Genomic DNA, 13,454 nt, shown 5'->3' on the forward strand with positions numbered 1-13,454 from the left:
CCCAGCGGATATTGTCCCGATACCCCCAGCATCCTGGCTGTTTGCTTCCCTGATACCCCCGAGCCTGGTCAATCACGCCCCTGGCTGATTGCAGCATTGATACCCCATTGGCCCAGCCAAGCACCGCCTTGGCCGATCCCCGATTGCAGTGTGCGCAGCTCCCCAACCTTCTCTTAAGCCCTGTCCCTTGGCACTGCCCAGTGCATGGTGGGCAGTGCCAGGGTACCAGGCTGGCACTGCCCTAACTGCACTGCCTACAACCACTTGAGGGGCCACAATGGCCTCTGGTTCATCGGCGAGGCCATCACATCAGGTTGTTGGTGGGGACCATACATAATCCTCCCTGGTAAGGGTCTCCACCAGTGAGACTACTGAGGTAATTGAGCGCAGATAATTCTGATGAATATCTAAATATTTAAATCAGCCTTGTGACCTTTTCAGATGTGAAACTGATCATGCCGGCAATCCAGGTCTGGTAATATTGCAAATGGTGAGAAACCGGACGCGACTTCGGTTTTTCACCTCTTTTGCTATCTTACCAGCTCACCACACTGGCCAATCAGCATGGCGAGCTGGTAAGACCACCCCCATATTTACATCACTGACTCTACCACACCAAGATTACAAATACCTACTTAAGAGCTTTTTCAGGTTAACATAAGAAATAGGAACAGGGGAAGCAAATGGAGCCGTTCCTGCCTGCTCCACCATTCAATAGAATCAGTTCTGATCTTCAGCCACAACTCCACTTTCCCACCCACTTTCTGTAGTAAAAGGTCACATACGGGGTTAGTGTGGTCCACACAGTGATGTACAAAGACAGATTATGTGTACCCTGGGTCAGTGTGGTGTTAGCTAGAGATATGCTAAGACCACGAATGGAGATAGCTCCATACCTGCATCATTTATTGTATATTTGCATATAGTTACAAGTAATGAATAAAGACACATCATTAACATGCATAGGCTACAAAGACTTCTTTAACAAAGATGCTCTGCAACCAACACCATCTCAACATGACGGCGGCTCCAATCAAAGCTGCTTGGGTAATCCTCGAGGTTGAGACCGAAAGCCCAGAAGATACACAACCATGCTCCTTGTGTGAGATCTTCATTTTGGAACGCTGACATCTTGGTAAATTGCCAGCCAACAGGGTTGTAATTAAATTGAAGTGCCAGCTTGGCACTCCTGTCAGACAAGGAACCATTCTCAAAGACCTCTACTTTAACAATGGACACTCCACCTTGCAGAGTGATGACTCCCAGTCATCAGCATGATACTGGAACTATTGAGCGATGGCCAGAGATGGATTAAGACCTAGGATGGAGATAGCTCCAGGCTAGTACATTTTCCTGTATATTTGTATATAATTACATGTAGTTAATAAAGACTTAACATACAGAAGACTACAAAGACTTCTTTATTAAACTTGCTCCTCAATCAACGCCATCTTATCACACGAATGATGAAGGGGGAGTGACTTGTAGTTCAGCCTCTGTAATGAAGCGCTCTCTATTCAATGTTTTACTGTTTTATACTTAAAAATGTTTTCAGCAGCTGGGTCACCAAAATAAAGGACCCCTGCAGAGGGCAGCCTATGGTCAAGGCTAAAACCAGGCAGGCAAGAGAGAAGGCATCAAAACAAGGGCTAGAAGTACTGCTCCTTGCTCCATGATTTGATCCCCTGCTTCCACTATTTAGTTTAGGGATGGTGTAGTACAACTGTACAACACATTGATGAGCCCACACAGAGTCTACAGTATTGGCCTTATTTAAGGAAGAATATACTTCCACTGACAGCAACTGAAAGAAGGTTAATTAATTGATTCCTGCAATAAAGGGATTGTCTTATGAGTAAAATGTCGAGTAGGTTCAGTTTATCCTTGCTGGAGTTTAGAATAATGAGAACCAATCTTATTGAAACATAAAAGATTCTATGGGGGAGGTGGGGGGGGGAGGGTGGAGTTTGACAGGGTAAATACTAAGAGGTGTTTCCCTAGTGGGGTAATCTAGGGGACACAGTCTCAGAATAATCAGCCATATATTTAAGGTGAAGATCAGAAGGAATTACTTCTCAGAGGATCATTAATCTTTGGAATTCTTTACCCCAGAGAGCAGTGGAGGCTGATCCTGATCATTGAATATATTTAAGGCTGAGTTGCACAGATTTTAGATCCAAAAAGGAGTCAAGTGCAATGGGGACAGGCAGGAAAGTAGAGATGAGGTGACGACCTGATCAGCCACATTCTTATTTCAGAGTGGGACAAGCTCAAAGAAACAAACGGCCTCACCCTGCCCCCATCCTTGATATTCTTATGTTTTTATTTAAGCTTTTATGAATGAACAGCTGAACAGGCCTTTGTATTCACGTCAACAATGTGGCTCCCTATCTCCCTCTATGGAACAGAAACTGAAATGTAAATGTTGAAAGCAATTGTTTAAATTAATGGTTGCAGAATTGAAAGGTAGGTTTGGGTTTTGTTAGTTCATTAATTAATTTGGAAACATTTTTAAATTTACCTTAACACTTTGATAGTTGGATGTTTTTTTGCACTCTTGGCTTACGTTATTAACATAATACCCAGAAATTACATATTAAAAACATTTTTGCATTGGTGGAATAAATTACTGACTATATACATATTCCTATAGGAATATGTTATGTAATCAAATCCACACTTATTTTGGAAGTCATTATAGAAGTTTCTTCCTTAAACTGTTTAACGATTTCCTTGGTGCTTTCTGTTTCTTCTGAGGATGATTGTGATATCATAAAATCCCTATAACACAGAAGGAGGCCATTCTGCCCCTTGAGTCTGCACAAATCACAGTCTCACCCAGGCCCTATCTCCATAACCCTATGTATTTACCCTACAAGTTCCACTGACACTATGTGGCACTTTAGCATGGTCAATTCACCTAACCTGCACATCGTTGGCCTGTGGGAGGAAATTGGTGCACCTGGAGGAAACCCATGCAGACATGGGGACAATGTGCAAACTCCACACAAATAGTGACCCAAACCGGGAATTGAACCCAGACCCTTGGCGCTGTGAGGCAATGGTGCTAACCATTGTGCCACCATCCGGCCCCCATCTCTGATGTCCCTATGAATTATTTTTATGCTTCTATTCAAGGTACCATGCAGAAATGTTCACTTTTTAAAAAACATTTAATTTAAACTAAGTTTGAGCTTGGTCAGGACAAAAAGAAATAATAATGTCAACTCTAGAAATATTAACTTCTCTATTTTAAGATGTTGACAAACCTGCTGCACATTTAAGTATTGCCATTTTCAGAGCTGTTAGGAATAAGTATTATGCATATACTTAAATGCAGTGGACTATATTAAGGACTTAGTTTGGGAATATACTCTAGAAAATTAATCCCTAAACTGAAGGAATATCATTTTCCCCTTTATCCTCTGTTCCCCCAAAACTAATTATCTCTGTGACAAACAGCTCCAAAGACTCACAAACCTTCTGAGAGAAGAAATTCCTGATGATCTATTTCACCATTGATAATGTTAAACTACTAGGTCTGCAGTGTTTACATCTCTTACATTGGTCCCAGCCTTCCAGTGTCCCAGTTGTCAGAGATCAGACATACTACCCAAGATGAGCACTGGGACTCTGTGGAAGTTCCAACGTGTTGACCTCAGTAGGATTTGCCTGATTTGACTAGCCGCCACCGCCCGACTGCCCCAATCCATCTCACCCAGCTGCCACCCTAACAACCTATCCCTCACTACACCATCTGCCTTCCCAGCTATGATACTATCCACCTACAAGCCTACTCACCTGCCACCCTACGCAGCTACCTCACTACTGAACCTGCCACCCTAGCAACCTATCTGCCTTGGCACCTTGTCACCCTACCTGCATGCCACCCTATCTGACTGCTGGTGCATTGATTAATAATTTTAATATAATTTTATTCAACACTCCTTTTTTAAAGGAGGCGTAGGCATAAGTCATAGGTAGAATGAAGGATTGGAATGAGGCACTCACTGAATGTTAAAATGGCGGTGCTGGCTTGTTGGGCCGAAGGGCCTGTTTCCTGTGCAGTGTTGTTCTTTGTTCTTTTATCTACTCCATCATTTACCTGTTACCTGGTAGTTTGTCTATTTTTGTTAATAGAAAGTTGACACATATATTTATGTTTTTGACTTGCTTACTTTGTCTGTACGTAAATTTTTCAATGTAAGCCACACTGCAATTAAACATTTGAGCTGAGGAACTTGTATTTTGATAAAATACAAGTATCATTATTTTGGTTATTATTATTGAGATTTGGTACTTAGCCAGAAACATTCAAGATTAAATGTAATAGGTGGATGATGGAAAAGGGATTGATGGGATGTGGAAGCAGGGTGGTCAAACATGTTTGGAATTATTTGCACATATGGAGAATAAATGCTAACATGGTCTGTTTAGGCCGAATCACCTGTTTCCACGTTGTAACTTGTAGGCGCTGTGAACGTTGCCAACATAGGGAGGTTAAACTAGGATTATACTGTAAACAGGAAATTGCTCAGTTGCGCTGCACAATCTCTACAGTCACAAGACAGGGTTGGGCATTTATTTGTACTTGGCCAGTTATTCAAACTGCCTGGTGATGGCGTAAGTTTCCTAACAGAATGAAAAACCTACTCCCCAGGTCTGAGCAAGTGCATGTGACTTTCCTTTTATATGCTGAGTGTATTTGACTGGAAGTAATAGCACCTAGGTCATTTTATGTGAACAGCTGAAGCTATAAACACTCAAGGTCACCACATGATCCTTTTTCTTTTATGTGAATTATTTCAATCATAAGGAAGCTTGCCGATGTTAAATGCCCTATTTTTGATGATAATAACTAATATGCCCTACTTTTGATGATAATAACTAATATTTACCGTTAGCAAACTGTTAACAATTACAATAGCTTAATATGATGATTATGCCATTGTAGGCTGCACCTTCAGCTGACCAAAGGTGTATTGACATAAATTCACAAACATGCTAAACACAGTCATCATTAAAATGTCTCCAGCGATCCCCTTGGAAACTGGTTTTGAAAACATCACAGATATTCAATATCACATCAACAGTGCGTTGATTTAGAAGGGGGAGAAGACAGCGGAATCATGCATCAATCTAAATGGCATCTCATGTAAAGTTACGCTATTTGGTGGGCTTTACGCATCACTGTATCATGTGTCAGGAAACAAGGGAATAAAGGTTTATCATTAAGATAGTGCCCAACACATTTTGGCTTTAACTTAAACTAGGAAAAATATCAAATAAAAAGAAAATACAAATCTCTGTGCGCATACCAGTTAATGGCCAATGTAAAATAATGGGAAGCCTTTATTAAAGGGAGAATTGATTTGGCCTGTAATTAGTGGTGCTTGCTAATTAGAAAAAAATGTATAAAGGGCCATTTTGTTCAACACTAGGTCATTTCCAATAAGAGCTCACGAAACTAGACACTAATAATTTGTAAATTGATACCAACACATTGCAGCAGACTACTAAGTCTTGACTGCTGTAAGATAATCACAGCAAATCTCAGTAGCTAATGGAGCAGAAGAAATCTCCATTTGTGGCCTAGTTTTGTTAGCAATTACGTTGATATTTCTGTTTGGTGTTTATACACTTGCAAGGCAAAAGGTTCCATCAATACAATGACCTTAAGGATGTCTCTCCCCTTCAATAGTCCCAAGGACGTCTTGCTTCCATGCTGAATTGATTGGTTCTGAGATGGCAGCTGGGCCCAGTGTGCAATCTGAAGATTGCAGGGCAGCTGATGCTTGAAGTGTCAGACAGATGAGGTGCTTGAAGATGTGTGTGCATTTTCCAAAGCCTCAATTTTGCCTCTGCGGCTCCTGCCAAGTTTTCTCAATGTGTTTGGTGCCCTCCCAAATGAACTTTCTTAATTTTAGTGGGTCACAAGCCGGGGACCTGGGGGTGTCGGGGAGTTGGCAGGGATATTTGATCTCTCCAGGAATGCTTTGAGAACGCCCCTAAAGTGTCTCTGCTGTCCTCCTGGGAGTCTCCTGGTCCAGCTGAGTTCCTAGCATTTTCAGAAATCTGATATCAGGTATGTGAATGACATGTGCCATCCAGTGGAGCTGGTATGAGTGAATAGTGCTGCAACATTTGACATGTTGGCTTGGGAGAAGATGCTGCTGTTGGGTAGCCTTTCTTGCCAGCAGATCTGGAGGATTTTGCAAAGGACTTGTTGCAATATTGCACTCACCTTTAACAAATTACCCATACGGATAGAGATAACCTACAAACAGCTGGGAAACTGTTCAACCTCCTCTGCCTTCAATTCAAAACCAAAACCACTCCAGCCTCAGTCAAAGATATTCAGTATTCAGATAGTGCTTATGTGCACATTCAGTCAGAAACTGAGCTCCAGGTCACTGTCAACTCCTTCTCCAAACATATGGGAAAACAGGCCTTTCACTAACCATCTGGAAAATGAATGTCCTCTTCCAATCAGTAGTCCCACAGCACAACATCTCCACCTGTTGGTTAAATTAAATGGCAAGACCCTGTAAAATGTGAAGAATTTTCCATTGGGAGCTCCCTCTCAATAAAGGTAGGCATAGATGACAAAAAACATCATCGTCTCCAATGTGCCAGCCTAGCCTTCTGCCAACTGATGAAAAGACTATTTGAGGACTAGGATCTCAAGCTCTGGGCTAAGGTCTTGCTTACCAGGCAGCAGTGATCCCTGCACTGCTATATGCTTCAAAAACTTGAACAACAAACAGGAGGTATTTCAAAGCACTGGAGAAATACCATCTTCGTGCCATCAGGATGTAAAGCCATGTATTACCATGACAGAAAATACAGATCTTCTGCAAATTTACAAGTCCAATTTCTAAAGCATACACTTTATTAACAAGAGAACTATGTATTTAGAACTAGTTTAAACCAGCTGAGGGTGTTCTGCTGTGTACAAAGTTGCCATGCTAAAGGCTGATACTCTTAAATTTTACTGATATCACATAAACATATTATTTTTTGGACGCTAGTTCCACTTTAGAAACTACCTGATCAAAAGTAAATCCCATTGTTAAAAAACATGTGGCAGTTGTTAAGTAATTTATTATATTTTGCAGTTTAGCATTTTTACCTCTTTACAAAACTACCTATTCTCATAACACAAATATATGTATATAATTTTTCATAGTATGAATCCTGTACCTACGCATCTATCTAATAGTGTATTAAAAGCAGTGGCTCAGTCATGAGCACTCTTGCCTCTGAATCACAAACTCTGCATTCAAATCCCAATCCAGGGTTCAAGTACAAACCTCAAAACCAATGCTCTGGTGCTGCACTGTCAGAGGTGCTCTCTTTTGGATGAGATGTGAAACCAAGGACATATCTATCTGTTTGACTGGATGTAAAAAGGATCTTATGGTACTGTAGAGTAGAACAGAGGAGTTACTCAGGCATTCCAGCCAATATTTATCCTCTATCAACTTGAAGAACAGATGATTGAGTCATTTTCACGTCGCTGTTTGTGGGAAAAATTTACCTTCTGCGTTTCTGACATTGCTATAGGGACCATGCTTCAAAAGTTTTTCATTGGCTGTAAAGCACTTTGAGACTTTTTTGGATATGAAAAGTGCAATATCAGTTCAAGCTATTCTTTCTTTAAAGTCTTATACCTTCATGCAATTGTAGTCTATACACTGAAACAGTGAAGGGGGAATTTTCCTGTTTGGAATTGTAGCAGGCGGGGGATGGACCATGTAAAGGTCCATTGATCTCAGATGGGATTTTCTGGTTTTGGGGTGAGTGCGGCCAAAAGGTCCCGCCCTCTGTGTCTACACTCAGCAACACCTGGACAATATTAAGGCTCAGACTGACAAATGGCCAGCAATGTTTGCTCTACAAATTCCAGGCACCGACCATCTTGAGAATCTAACCATCTTTCCTTGACATTCAGTGGCATTACCATCTTGGAATCCTTCACCATTAGCATCCTGTGGGTTAATATTGATCAGAAACAGAACTGAACTAGCCGTATAAACATGTGGCTAAAAGAGCAGGTCAGATGCTGGGAATTCTGCAGAGAGTAATTCATCTCCTGACTCTCCAATGCCACCATCTATCTATAGGACACAAATCAGGAGTGTAATGGAATACTCTCCCACTTTCTGGACAGTAGATAGGGAACAACTGTTCCTGCTTGTAAAAGGATCAAGAATGAAATAGCACAGATTTAAAGTAATTTGTGAAGGAAACAAATATGGGGGTGGGGTGGGGGGGGGGTGGGGGGGTGATTCTCCCAGCCTGTTGCACTGCCCAAGTAGCACAGCAAGCCAGGAAGCATCAGCAGGAGTCGTCTTGTAGGTTCCTTGCTGGGCATCACAGCCCCCATGAGTCTCCAGGATGAAGTTTTCCAGCATAGTCAGTTCCACACTGGAAAATGGCATAGGGCTAATTACAATATGGAAATCGGCATTTGCATCCAATTAGTGGGCCCGCTAGCGTCTCCCCCCAACCCCGCCAGGAGTGGTTCCCTCCAGCAGTGTGTACTCCTGCTCCCTCTTAATGGGGAGCAGGCAGCCTGATCCCGCTGGAGGGAAGACAGGTCACTGAAGACTTCCCAGAAGCCGGGGGCAAGGGGATGTGCCCTCTGGGTGGTGCCAGCCTGGCACCTTGGCACTGCCCAAGGAGCAAACTAACAATGCTCAAGGACGGGATCAGAGGCCTATTGGGAGGGGCCTATTGGGGGGTTGATCAGTGAGGAACCCACAGCCACTCTGTACTCAATGACTGGGAGGGGGAGGGAGAAGCTGACCGGGGCTGGCCTTCCAGGTGGGAGTGGCGGGGCTGGGATTGTCGGGAGGTCAGGGCTGGCTGGGGGAGAGTCGTCAGGATTGTTGGCGGGGGTGCCGGGACTGTCCGGGTGGGGGACCAGGAGCTCTGGTCTGGCTGGGTTGGGAGGAGGGAGTGGGGAGACATAGAGGCTAGCCTAGGGAGGTCCGTGAGGCCAGCAATCGGGGGTTTGAGGGTTGGGAAAGCCAGCAATGAGAGGGTGTGGGGCTGGCCAGTGATCAGGTTGGTCAGCGATCAGGAGGCTGGCAGTGTAGGCCACTATGCATGACAGGTTGGCACATGTGCAGTGGCCCACTCTGCTTTATACTGCACAGAGTGTGAGAGAGTCATCCTGGAAATCACATTAAAAACACCAACAGGATTTACTCCCATTTTCCTGCATGTTGGGGATTTAGAATTTTTTTGGGAGAATCCTAGCCATGCTGTGAGAAAAACCTGTACACACAATGGGTGGTTTGGGTCTGGAATGACTGCCTGGAAGTGTCTGGAGGCAGGTTTATTTGATGCATTTAAGAGGGCATTGGATAGAAACAACATACAGGAGTACAAGGAAAAGACAGGAGAATGGCACTAAGTCATGATGGTCATTTGGAGAGCTGGTGCAGACACGATGGGCCAAATGGCCTCCTTCTGCACTGTAAGAATTCTGTGATTCAAGAGACTTGACACCAAACAGTTCATCCAGGACAAAACATTTAGACCATCCAGGGCTGACACCCATCCATCACATTCAAGTTTCACACTGACACACAGTGCCAGCAATGTACACTATCTGCAAGATACACTGCAGAAACTCACCAAGAATCCTTTGACAGCCCCTCCTAAACACTTGACCTAGAAAGACAAAACCAGCAGCTGGATGGGAATACCACTGCCTGGTAGTTCTCCTCCAAGCCACACATCATCCTGACTTGGAACTAGATCATTTGGTTACGAATACAAGAGGACATGATTTAAGGGTGAGGGGGGAGAGGTATAATTTGGATATGAGAGGAAGGTTCTTTACGCAGAGAGTAGTGGGGGTATGGAACGCGCTACCGAGTGGGGTGGTGGAGGCCAGAACGTTGGACTCGTTTAAGGTTCAGTGAGATAGGCACATGAGTGAAACGAGGATGGAGGGTTATGGTAGGGGTTATTGAATAAGGGTTAGAACCTCGGGAGACACCGGAAAGGCAGGCTTGTGATTAACGTTTTTGTCTTTTCACTCCGCAGGTGGAGGTCCACCTCGTTGTCAAACGAGGGGCATGCACACGGTGGGTCGTGTGTGGGCTGCTCCTGGAGGTTCCGGGAGTGGCCTAGTACTTCGTGTCGGCGTGTGTGCTTGATCCTGGACCGGTAGATGGGCGCCGCAACAGCTTGGTGACTAGCACTGCTAGCTGTGCAGATACATGGATTTGGGCCTGTGTCTGTGGGAGTTTGTGCATTCTCCCTGTGGTTGCGTGGGTTTCCTCCGGGCGCTCCGGTTTCCTCCCGCACCCCAAAGATGTGCTCTTAGGCTGATTGGTTTTACCAAATTGACACTATTCTCCCCTGAATCTGGCTAAGTCAGGGGTTCTATTTGTAGATACGCAGGGTAGAATAGGTGTAGGGTGATGCGGCGGCGCGGGCTTGTTGGGCCGAAGGGCCTGTTTCCCGTGCTGGGTTGTTCTTTGTTCTTTGTTCTTTATCATTTCTTCACTGTCACTGAGAGTCAAAATTATGGAACCCCCTTCATAACAGCACTGTGAGTGTTCCTGCAACACATGGACTGCAACACCAGAAGAAAGCAGCTCACTAGTACTTTCTCAAGGGCAATTAGAGATAGGTAGCAAATGCTGGCTAGCCAGCAATGCTCGCATCCCATGAACGGATGAAAAAAAAAATTGCCTTGTCACAATTATTGCATCAAATTTTTTCTAATTATAAATTCCTCTAATAGGGTTTTCCTGAGATTGTGTAATCTGACCACTGAATGTTTTTAAAACCCTCAAAATGTTTCCTAAAATTTTGCTGATGACCATCTTAATGATGATGACCAACTTCTATGGGCTCATACAAACAAAAACAATAAAAATGTTCCAAGAATAATATTTATGAATTGAATTGTATTTTGAATCTTTAAAAGCTTATTGTGAGTATTTAGTTCATAACATATGTTTTAGAACATAAACTTTGGGTTGAGATTTAAATGTTAATGGTAAGATAAATGAAAAACTCCAATTGAGGAGTGGTATACATCTCAAATAAATGCAATTCAAACAAACTTGGTGTTTATTATTCTTAAAAAGTAACTTAGATAGAGTTGCAAAATCCATTAGCAATAGGGGGTCTTTTTTACCCTGGTTAATAGAGTCAGGATGTCTTCTTTTTCCTCAATTAAAGGTTTGAATTATGTATGTAGTTTACAAATGAAAGCAGTTTTCTAAAGATAGGCGGGTTGCTTGTCCCTTTAAGACCATCACAGTCAGCTGGCTTGGGTGACTAATTGGGACTCAGAGTGATAATCACCTGAGGCAGGGTTGGAGGAGGGGGGGGAAGGAATCAGCTCAGGAAAGATATAGGGTGGGAATTTATGGCCTTACACATCCCAAAACCGTAAATTCCTGTCCGAGGTCAACAGACCTTTCCATGCTCTGCCCTTTGCCTACTCCGATTCCCTTGGTGGACAGGGCGGTAGAATTCCAGACACTATTGAGTGAAAACCATTTGGTTCTCTTCAATTGCCACATTGGGTGCTGTGGGTAGCTGGCTGATATTATGCATGTTTGGTCCCCAAGTGAAAATGCCCCCGAAGGTCCTGATGCAGCCTTTAAAGGGGCAACAACAACCTATAAAAGGGGTTGAAGTATCACCAACCTTGAGGGTGTTAGGAAACATTTAATCTGAGTCAACATGATCAATGATTGAAGAGATTTATACAGAAACGTAGAAAATAAGAGTAGGAGTAGGCTATCTGGCCCTTTGAGTCTGCTCTGCCAATCAATATGATGATGGCTGACTTTCTATCTCAACATCATTCTCCCACTCTCTCCCCATACACTTGATGCTTTTAGATTGTAGTAATCTGTCTATATCCTTGTTAAATATACTCAGTGACTTAGTCTCCACAGCTTTCTATAATAGAGAATTCCACAGATTTACCAGCCTCTGGGTGAAAAGGTTTTTCCTAATTTTAGTCCTAAATGGCCTATTCTGTATCCTGAGGCTGTAAACTCTTATTCTAGACTCCCCCAACCAGAGGAAACAAAATTGTTGTATCCAGTCTGTCCAGCCCTGTCAGAATTTTATATGTGTCAGTGAGATCCCTCTCATTATTCTAAACTCCTGTAAATACAGGCCTAGATGACCCAATCTCTCCTCATATGTCAATCCTGCCTGATCAGGAATTGATCTGGTGAGCTGTCACTGCAATCCCTCAATGGCATCTCCTTTCTTAGGTTGGGAGACAATAACTGTGCACAATGCTTCAAATGTGGTCTCACCAAGGCCCTGTACAACAACTGTGCTCCTGTACTCAAGTCCTCTTACAATGACGGTCAAGATGCCCTTTGCCTTCCTAACTGCTTCTGTATCTGCATGGTAATTTTCAATGAAGTATTCAAAGTCTTAAGTCTGCATACACTCAGAGTTAACTTTATCCATTATAATTTCCTGTGTTCACATTTAGAAGTGTGGATATGCCAAAGAAAGTGCAGGCCAGCAATCAGGAGGCTGGCGATGGGGAAACCAGTGCACATCTCTCCACTGATAGATCTGTGCATGTGCACTGGCCCACTCAGCATTATGCTGCCAGCCTCTTGAGTGGGATGAGGCCCCGCACTCCCACTTACCAGAGTGAATCCCTCTGAGGCACTCTGTGAAGCATGGAGGAAATGGGCAGGAAATTCTCCTGTTTTACCACTTGTTGGGCCCTCAGCTTTTTTTAGGGAGAATCCCAGCATAATGTTTGTAGTTACAATGTGTGATCCAATCCATTATAACCAATAGTCACTTTGCACATCTCCAATGCTGACATCATTTGGCAGTTTGCTGGGATGCTAAATGACCAAAATGAAGGCCGGATATCTTCAAATCTTCAAACATTTCCCATCCAGAAAATACATTTCCAAAGTTTGCACATCAAATTATATTAAAAGGCAGAAGCAATGCTAATTTTGTCCTAAATTTTGGACCCCAATTGAACCTAAACATACAGATATATATCTGGGAATCTATCTATTATTAGCTTATTATACTCAAAACTTCACATACGCCAGATGTGAAATGAATCAAACTAAATGTAAATTATGTTTTGGGGACTAAACTAGTTGACATGAGAAGCAATAGTGTAATGGCTGTGGTGTGTATTTTAGCTCATTAACCTGAGACGGATTGAATGACCTTCCTCATACCTATGTACTTTGTGATATTTTCTCTTCAAAATGTTAGCATTGGAATAAAATGCTTAGGACCATTACTTTGAACACCAAAAATGTACATAACAGATGCCTGCAATTAGGAAACAAATGACCTTCTTTCCTAAATAACTAAAGGAATATCCAGCTAACATCAAGGTCATGACTATATACAAACACACCCTTAATAGCCCCATTACGTTAGGCAGTCATAAAGCGGTCTGTGAAACG

Source organism: Carcharhinus amblyrhynchos, chromosome 5 (genome assembly GCF_965287045.1).
Source record: "Carcharhinus amblyrhynchos chromosome 5, sCarAmb.v2.hapA, whole genome shotgun sequence".
Classification (NCBI taxonomy): Eukaryota; Metazoa; Chordata; class Chondrichthyes; order Carcharhiniformes; family Carcharhinidae; genus Carcharhinus; species Carcharhinus amblyrhynchos.